The sequence below is a fragment of the Ruditapes philippinarum genome, unplaced genomic scaffold (assembly GCF_026571515.1).
Source record: "Ruditapes philippinarum isolate M1 unplaced genomic scaffold, ASM2657151v2 ctg6182_1_1_1_1, whole genome shotgun sequence".
Classification (NCBI taxonomy): domain Eukaryota; kingdom Metazoa; phylum Mollusca; class Bivalvia; order Venerida; family Veneridae; genus Ruditapes; species Ruditapes philippinarum.
Genome location: NW_026855777.1, coordinates 1,312 through 12,090, shown reverse-complemented (window position 1 = coordinate 12,090; position 10,779 = coordinate 1,312). Strand labels below are relative to the sequence as shown.

The 10,779-nt window shown below is 31.4% G+C and overlaps 1 pseudogene; it reads right to left on the bottom strand.

Moving 5' to 3' along the window:
- Window positions 1-389: 389 nt before the first annotated feature.
- On the bottom strand, window positions 390-6,703 carry LOC132744350 (ATP synthase F(0) complex subunit B1, mitochondrial-like; annotated as a pseudogene).
- Between the last annotated feature and the right edge of the window lie 4,076 nt (window positions 6,704-10,779).

Below are 10,779 nucleotides of genomic sequence, written 5' to 3'. Positions count from 1 at the left end.
ATCTCTAGCTGCACTGGTTCAAACCTGCCCAGGGCAAGCAGAAACTACTTTACATCACCTAATTTACATCACCAAAATGCAAGAGCCACATTTTCGTACGGGTAGATCAGGTGTTTGACAAGCCCAAAAGTGCTCGAAAGTGGAAAATAAGATTACCAAATAACAAAGTTATGGACTGGACACGAAAGTGTGACGGACAGACAGACGGACGGAGCCTATTTCTATATCCCCCTTTTTTCTTCGAAAAGGCAAGATTAGTTGTTCCATTTGAAATTCATTTCAATTCATTTCATTTTCAGAAACCAAGGTGTTTTGCTACTTATTTTTCACAGGCCACTTTGGCTAGTTACTTGGAAATTTTACAAGATGGTAACACAAAATAAACAATATTCAACATACAAATTCTTTAATTCCTCAAACAAATTTTTGTTTAAATATCAACTCTTACATTTTTGTCAATTTCTCAAAATGAAGTCTATAAAAAGTTCCATGTTCACTTTTAATGAAGAAATTATTCTGGCATCGAAATCCAAAACCAAACATGGTATGAACTTTCTGTGATGAAAATTGAAATAATTTCGTATTTGTAAACATAATATTAAACTATGTTATCATCATAAAACAACTACAGTTAGTGAGTTCTCCGTTATTTAAATAGATGCTGTGGCCGACAAGCCCTTCAATGTGCGAATACAGCTTGCAATGCTGTCTTTCTCCTTGCTGTGGTGTGATTCCTTTCTTCACACTGTTCACAATCCAGTTTACCATATGGGTCTGCTCAAAAGATCGAACTGTGTGTTCCAAATCTGCCTGGTACTCCTGTAAAATAATTTTTCATGATTTAAATTTCTAATCATAATGTATTTCCATTTCATTAAGTCAACAGTGAAAAAAACCTGGTTAAACCAAGAGGAATTAACATCTGCCACCAGTATAGAACATCAGTGCAGTCTGGTCGAGTTCTATACTGTTAGCTGACTAACTTCAATCTCCATTTAAAGGACTGTTAAAAAATTGGAAGGTGGTCAAGTACATTTCATATATTCTGCACATTAAGGGTTTGTCAAGTAATAAAGTACAATTCAATATCAAAAGAGGGACATGCTTATATATCAGAAGTATAGAGGTGAAGAAGATTTAAACAGTTATCAGAGGATACAACATCTAGTGTTTGAAATAGATATTGTACATGTATATTTTGCAAGTTACAGCTTTAAGGTTTCCATTAAAGTTAACTTGGCAATTTTTGGTCTGGCTTAAGACAGAAATTTGTTTTTTAATCCAAAAGGTATTGGGAGCTATGTTAAGATGGATTAAATGTTATTCAATATAATATGAGGGGGAAATTATTGTAAAGAACATACCAGACGATTTCTGACTGTAGCATAAACATTAGCCAATCGTTCCCTGTATTCTGCTTCTAGCTGTAGATCAACTTGTTCCTGAAACCAAAAATATTTATTAATACATTCTAGCAAAACCTCAAGATCATAACAGAGCCTGAAATAATTTATAACTTGTTAATAAGAAATAAAACTAGAACTGTGTTCTAAGGGCACGGATGCCCCCACTGACAACATATATATGGTATATAGTGAAAAAATCAACAAAGGGCCATAATTCTGTTAAATTTGGTTGCAGCAAAAATTCCTTTCTTAACTACCATCTACACATTAAGGTTGTTCATTGCTGGAAGTTTAAGCAAAATCTGCCATCCGGTTTAAGAGGAGTTGCGTTCACAAGATTTCGGGACGTACAGACGGACGGACAAGTGCAACGCTATATGCTTACCACTTTGTGGGGACATAAAAAAATCATTGTCCATTGTAAATGTTTCATTTATGTAGTTTTACAGAATACAGTTTTCAACAAGCCTTTCATCTTATTTCTATGTTCTTTCAAGAGAAAGATAAACATGTTTTTGCATTTGAAAAAACAGCACACTTCTATCTTAAGTGTTCTACAGTACCGATAATTCAATGGCCAATCTTTTTTTCTACATTTACAAAGATGAATACTATGTGATTAAATTCTATTACTATGACCTTGATTAAAATATCTAATTACATATGGCCGCCGAGAATGTAACGTAAGAAATTTTGGATGTTTGTTTTTTTATTTTTCATGCAACTTAACAGCTTTCTGCCTGGATACTAACCAGTCAATTAATTTTCAATTTCTCCACAAAATGGACTATTTACTTTTCCAACTATAATTTCTGAATCAGCTACAAAAGACAAATGCCCCCATATAATTTCTGAATCAGCACAAAAGACAAAATGCCACTATCAGTCACCACAGATTTATATTTGAACCTGTCCCAACAGGATTGAACCAGCAGTTTTTTTGGATTTCAATGCTTATTGAGATAAGCTGGAAGCATTTTTAGATAGCTGATCATATGAAAACATAGCGCACTGAATCATACTATACAAATAAATAGCATTGGCCATATGACTATAAAATATATATTTTTTTGCGAAACTAAATTAGAATTTTCTACTCCTCACAAATGTGTAGATACACCTCTGAATTTTTTCCAACTTTTTCTTTCTAATACTAGATACATGATGATCCCTTTAAGATATGCATTTAGTGATTTATGAAAACGATAAACAATGAAAACAGATCATACCCGTTTAGCCTCAAAGATAGTTGGGATAGCTTCTTTTCTCTCAAATTTCAAGTATTGATTAGTAAGTTCAGTTTTGTAGCCCTTTGTTGCTTCATGCAATGGAGTGTGGTACAGAAAATCCATTTTTTCCTATTAAAGAAAAAGTCAATTATTTTTCACATGAAATAATTCACTAAGAGTTTGGTTTATATTAATAGTTAAAAAGATTTTTTGAAATGTTATAAGGCCTAATATAAATGGTTATATAACTATCAACAGTTTATACATGACCATGTAACCAATCAAAAATCTTAAAACTTAAAAAAACAATGGTGAAACAGCTAAAATAATTAGTCCATAAATTTGCAAAACCCCTATATATGTGTTTTTTCTGGTTGGGTTTTACTTCCCACCAATATTGGTCATAATAGAATCTTTACTGTACAGGTGAAAAGAAACTTAGGTGCCTTCTGTGCATTATTTCAGCATTAAACGGGCACCGAGTTGAACCACAGGCATTCTTTTAGTTAGCTGGACAGTTACCTCACATGAAAGAAGTCCCTTGTGAAATTCAAGCCCACAAGGGAATCAAGGAGACCATAACCACTTGACCATGGACACCCATACAGATCTACACATTAGGATATACATGTAAAATTATAAATCATACATGTAGTTAGGATGAGGCAATCAAAGACTAAATATTGTAACTTATTTTAACAGGCAATATCATGTTTTCATAATGTTATAAGCAACAAGAATTGGCCATGTTTGTTTCCAAACTTGTAAATTGTCGATGTATTTCAATTAATCAGTCAAAATAGACAGTAAACATATAAGATGTTCAAGGCAAAAATTTTCTTATTCCAATGGTACTTATTTTTTCAATGTACATTTTTGTAACTTTTGTAGTTTTCATGATTTGCTTACTGAAATTGTGAGACATATACTCATAGAAGTATTCCTGCATACAGAAAAGTAAAAGGAGTTACAAAGGTAAGTAATGTACCATTTGAATCTGCAATTTTTTTGCCTTGACTATGTAATTTGTTTATTATCAAAATATTGAAAGATGTAACAAAAATTAGAAAACACCTTTTAAGTCATTGGCGGAAAGAAATTGCACACAGATGACTGGACAGACAACCTCAAACCAATATATCTATATAATAATTCCAACTTTAGTTTGGGGAAAGGTATAAGTAGACTTACTTTTTTGTTTCCTGTCCAAAAAGTTTTTTATGTTATCTCCCCTTTCCAGCGCACAGCATTCAATATGCTGAATAAGGCTATCAACTCCAATGGTTTCATAGCAGTCAATACAAAAAAGCTCCTTGCTGAGAAGAAATAGAATTGTTCCAAGAGTGACTGTGTAGCCACCTAAAATAACAAAAATAGTAAAATCAGGGCATCAACAAATACATTATATAACATTAAGGATATTTGTTTGAGTGAATATGCTATAAATCACACTGGAAAGTAAGAAAATTGCAATATTTTCACGAGTGGAAAACGCAAGTGAAAATATGGCTATTTTTTCACCTTGATGTATAGTATACAGCATATTCACTAATGGAAACAAATTTTAGTTTTATTTATTATATTCCTGATGAGTATAATAAGAACAATTTTCAACTGTTTTATGTTAATGAAGGGCGGGAAAAGACATGCATAACCCATACATGTGAACTTTTATTCATGATCAAGTGGGAGATTTGTCTTCAAAAAGAGGGAGATTTTAGAATTTGCAATAAAGAAAGAACGAAGTTCTAACATAAAAATAGGGAGATTTCTTTAATTTGTGAAAATACCCCTTATTTTAAGAAAAATCTTTGCAAATATGGCTGCAGAAAGTGGTAGTCTCCTGCTAAAAGTGGGAGAGTTCACATGTATGATAACCAAGATGCCGTCCATTCAATGGCTATTTGCTGCACAAACAAAAGTAGTTTGTAGTCATTATTGTGAAGTTACTATTAACAATTTTAGACCAATAATGATATTTGAATCCAGAAATAATTCATTAAGAATAAAATGCAACAATAAATTTTATATAAATTTACAAATATATGGAATCATAAAAATTTAAATGTAAGAGCTATATCACCCGGTTGGTAATATGAATTTTATCACATGGATAAAACCCAGTATCTAACCGGTTTATAGCATAAAATAAATGTACATATATTCATTTCTTATCACAATAAAATATAGTCAACAGTATAGAACCTGGCCTGTGAATCGGCTAAAATACTTTTTCTGCAGTGTTCCATTTTATTGCTACTGATGCAATAAAATGGAACACTGCAGAAAAAGTATTTAATTACAGTATACCTTTAAACTTCCATTGGAATGTACCAAATTCAAAGCAAGGCAAATTTTATTATACAATTTAAGTAGGTTTAAGTGTTAAATATTCCTTCTTTTCCAAGTGGTAATAATGTTAAGCCCTTGGCACTTTACCAAAAAACCCTTTATATTGACTGTTCCTGAATATTTCAACTGTTTCCTGCCATAAATTGAGGAATAAAGAAATCAAGATTACCACTGACACCAAGCTTGGGATAAAGTGCCTTAAAACCATCTTGTTGGTATAATTCCAAAGTGGTATGTCTCTGCAACTGTGACTGGCATAACAGGATGTGGGAAATTTTTAAAATCACGTTCCGGACCAAAAAAGATTTCATTAGCTCTCTTCCAGTTAGCAACCTTCTCTTCTAAAGATATTGGGATATTTTCGGAGCTTGGATAAAGATCTTCATATGGCGCCAATTCTTGGGATTTTGCAACTTGAGCATCCGAGCTTTGTGCAACAGCTGCCGCCTGTCTGCACGGTGTTATGGAAAGCACCCTGAAATAAACATAAATAATCAAGTTTGATATTTAACTTAAGACAAGTTTTAAATGCTTTTAATTTAAATACTACTTGTATCAGGTGTTAGAATAAAACTGTTTGATATTCCATCATCAAATGGATTTTTTTGCTCTGAAGAGATATGTAACTTTTTTTCCTTTTTTCTTGCCTAGCTGGAATCCTGAATTCAGTGAGTAATAATTACAAGAAAATAATACTTTCATTTATTATGTTGTACTTGTGATGAATAAAACAAGAATGCCTTAACACCATGATAACATTTTATACGAATAATGGATGCATTTAATAATTTTCAACTTTTTCCTTTTCCATTACCATGGCCAATTTATATCATTTTTATGATGCAAAGTAGTAGAAGTTGCAATGAAAATTATTGTTGTCAATGAAACTAGTAGACATTGATAAATAGTTTTAACCCACTGGTGGCGGCATTCTGTTACACTTTATAGTTCATTCCTAAATTTAGTTTCTAATTTCATGAAGACTAACTGATTTAGATTAATCAGCTCATTACAACAAAACAGCCATTACAAGAAATGGCCAGAAAAAAAGAACATGCAGATGTATATATTAAAGCAACAATCCTCTAAACAACAACAGAAAATCTACTGATTTCAAAATCTCCCTTCAAATATATAAAATAGTTTAAAGAAATCTAACAACTGTTTTTAACATTCAAATTTTGAAAAGTTTGCTAAAAAACAGACAGTTAACTCTTCCTCCTTCTACATGTACAACAAACATTTTTGGTAGAGAACATATAAGGATCGGCTAAGTAGAGTTTGTTTTCAAATTTATTTCAATCATTACTGACAAAAAATAACACTTGTTACAGAGCATCAGTTTATCAGTCTTTGTAAAATTCCATTCTCACTTTTTGTTATTAATGCAAATTCAAGTAATCTAAATTATTGTCAGTTTCATATACTTCTAATCATAAAGTTTAAAGAAAAAAGATTATGTATTTCACTGAAATGTGAATAAATTATATCCATATATCTCACATAATTTTCATTAGGTAACTAAGTGTGCAATAAATGAATCAGTAACAGCTCTTAATACTGACATTTTGATAAAACAAGATCCACATACCTTACACCGCTGAACGCTTTTGGCATTACTGAAAATAGAAAAAAATTCTATTATTGTTTTAAAAACATGTGTTTTTGAGGTTTTTTTTTCAATGCTAAAGTTCAGTCATTTTTTTTTTAATAAAAATAGGAAATACAATTGCTTTTAGTATTATTGTAAAGGAAAATAACAACAACAAAAGAATAGCTTATGCCCTTTAAAATGTATGCAATTATTGAAGTATTAAGCACCATATCTACCTGCTAGACCAGCTGTTTTTATTATGAAAATTATGATTAAATCGTTAATCAAAACACTCCTGTTTCTCACAGTAAACAAATGATTAAACAGAGCAGTCAGGACAGTACAAATTACAGGTCTACCATTTTAGGAATACCTTTTTTGTATGATCGACTGATTTTCTTTAGACTGGGCAGTCAAGGATAACCTACGAAAGTGCAAGCACTTATTTCCAGAAGGGTCCTTACCTTACCAGACTCTAGCTCTTATTGAATAAATTCCTTGGTTCTTTGACATGCCCAGTGTAAAGCACCGATACATGCGAGGATTACATATGAATAGTATAGGATCTATTACGATCTCATTTTGTAGGGCAATTTACCATGCAAGAATTATTGACAAAATTAAAAGACAATAATAATAAACTGTCATTATCAAGAAATGTAAAGCATGGAGGTCTAGGTATCTCAGTACGGAGTCAAGTTTGGGATTTTTTTGGTAATCAACAAGCTAGACTCTACCTTACATTAAGAATAGATGGAATTTTTCATTTTCTAATAATATATCAACTATTTGAAATGAAAAGAAAATAGGTGACAAGTTGACCGTAACAAATTCAAAATTTTGGGAAAAAACAATTTAGATTGAGAATGGGGCCTTATATTTGGGCACCTGGTGACATCAGATAGGGTGAAAATACCCTGTATGTGTATTTTTGTTGACAGAAAAAATTCCCATTTTTTTCAAAATGATGAGAATTTTCCTACCTGATGGCCAAAGCCCCAGTCCCCTGTAAAGTAATTAGGGTCATGCAGCACTTTTTTAGAATAAAAATTTTATTTTTAGTATAATTGAACAATATTTGGGTATATTAAGGCAATGATTTAGGGCATTTCATGCTGCCCAAAAATACGGAAAAGAGTCAACTCTGCACGGGTCAACTCTGCCCACTTAACAAAAATATATATAACGTATTAACTTTGCTTTGCAAGTTGTTAAGGTAAATTATGAACAGTGTTTTTTTTCTTTATATAACTACTACCCTAAAACAGAACTGTTCCCAATAGAAAATAGACATTAAAATTCCCAATTTCCAATGTTTACATTCCCAAAATGGCTATTCAAAATGCCCACAAGGCCAAGTGATTTTTCTATTATCATTAAAATCCTCTGTATTGATATAAATCACCACTCAATAGTTCTATCTTGACAGTTGAAGCTGTTAGCTATCTTTATTCATGATGACTTATCTTATTTGTAGCTTAAAAAAATCCCAATTTTAGTCAAAATAAGGCATATTTTTCCCAATCAGTCTGGTACTGGCACCATTCCAATAGTAGAGAAAAAAAACACTGATGAATAATAAGAAATATCTTATTATTGTATTATTATACATTGTACTTCTGCCGAAATAAATTATAGTTAGAAAAAATTGTCATTTATTTGCCTTTGCCTTATATTTATAAACTCTTTTTGTCAAACTACTTAAGTTGACAACGGAGTCAATTATCACTGAAAATACCTAAAATGAGATTTTTTGCTAAGTAGATAAACCTTTTCTGAACACATTCCTGATTTAATTTTGGAAGCAGATAGTCCAAAAAATGTGTTTTTAAACGGTACCTATACTATTTGTATCTGCTATTCGCGTAACCTGTCTATTATCGATAACGCTCCGCCCCCTGTTGAGGCATCAATGAGGGAAATCGGTAGTTCCATATATCCGTGAATTACAGGTCCATACTGGTCCTACTTCTCGTAATACATGTATCGTACAACTACCGTACATCTTTTATGAATATTTCAACATTTAGCCTTTTTTATAAATTAAGAAATTGTCGGCCAATGTACGTAACATAATGTTTGAAACATAAATAATTAATTAAGCATAGCGGCAAATTGCACGACCACGGGGTTGCTTAAAAATGTAGTTGCTAAAATATCCATAATGTGTGAAAATAATTTGTCTGTCCCGTTAACCTGATAGATGTTACATTGAGTTGATAGACTTTTGTACCGATTCAAGGGCTTACTTTACATTCAACCTCGTTTTCTAACAATGTCAAGTAAAACAACAACAAAAACAGACAACATTTTTTATGTGAACGCCTCTATGACTTGTGATAAGGTGTCCCTGACAAATTTCTAAACCATTTTAGATTGTCTAAGGATGATTATTTCTCTATGAATTAAAAAAAAAAAAAGATATTAAAATATATTCTCAGTGAAAATAAATTGTTAGCCAGTAAATCGGACACAGTACTAATAAATCTGGGACAAAGTATGAAATTTATTGTCTATCCCGGTAGAAACTGGATCTCTATGCCATGCTTAGATGATATTTATTTGTAAATAGCTAGTTTGGGGCTATTAAATGCCCGATTTTAAAAATGCCAGTTAAAATCTAATAATGCCAGTAAAATTCACTGAAGCTGGCATTTATTTGCAAGTGACTGTTCATTTTGGACGTTTACATAATTGATATCTTCTGAGCTAATGATGATGATCGGCAACTGCCCCCTGCTGTACCTGATGACATTTAATGTACCAAATGTCTGACAGTTTTTTTCAACTTTCAGGAAGTCTGTGATCCCTTAACAATTGTTTATCATTTATAAATTAATGTGTTGAAATGTTTTTGTTTCTTTAGAGATCTGTGTTTACTAGTGATAAAAATGTTTCTGACATTCAATAGACATTCAAGCTAATTATCATTTGTCATACCACATGTTCAAAATACATTGTCATTGTGTATTATAATAATAATAATAAAATACGTGATCCTGGAAATGCCAGTTGACTACCTCATATTGCCAGTTAAACATTTGATCACTTGCAAAAATATGCAAGTAGAAAATATTGCTAAATTCTAACCCTGGCACTAACAAAGTTCTATGCTCCTGCATTTATGAATAAATTATGCAAATGAGCCAGATTGAGCCGCCATGTTGGGTTTCAGTAAGCGTGTTGGAAATTGCTACCTGTTCATTTTGAAAGCTCGTCCTAACTTACAGTTTCCTTGAATGTAGGAAAACTTGTTTTTGTTTGATTGCATATTGAATGATAGGTATTACAAAATAAATATAATGAAAATCGATCAATCAATAATTGTATACGAGCGTTATAAAGTCAATTTAATCGTCAGAATAATAAGGTCTTTTCCCGGGTATGGGTAAAAAACTGTTTTTTTTTCCCGTTTTTAAAATTTATTTAACAGGGAGAAAATTTTTCTCAAAAAGGTTTTAGAATTTTTTTTTACATTGCAACTTTTTAAACCGTGTGCCCATTTTTAAATTTAAATTGTCTAAGAATTTTGGGTTTTTTTTACAATGAAAGGGTGTATCGTCTTTTTAAACCGATGGAAAAAAAACTACAAAGAGGTGATAATTTAAATTATGAAATAAAAATAAAAGTAAAAGTGAAAAGTTTGGGAAAAAAGGGAAATTTAAAAATTAACGTTACTTTGATTTCAAAATTTTCCTTTGGTCGGCAAAATTGAAACCGGAAATGGTTGTTTAAAAATTTTAAATCGAATAAATGGGTGGGTTTAACCACCCCCGATGCCCTGGGGAAAACGTATTGTTTACATCCGGTGTAGAAATATTTTAAGAGGAAACTTTGTTAGTCCCCGGATTTTACAAAAATTTTTGCAATAAACCGAGTTTTTTTAAAAAAATTTTAAAGACCTTTAGATTTTCAAAAATCATTTAAATGAATTTAAAAATTTGTTTGTACCCGATAAAAAAAATTGTTTTAAAAAATTTTGAAAATGGCACCCGTTAAAATTTCCCCAAATTTAAATTAGACAGTAAGTTCAGTTTTGAAGCCAGATTTTTAGTCAGTCTTTGAAATAAAAGATAATAGGTCTGAGTGTAGGATGAAATTTTTGGTGCTGGGAATTTTTATATCCAAAATCTTTTAAAACCCACCCCCCTTGGACTAAAACTGATATTTTAAATTTTTAAAATTTTTAATTTTAAAA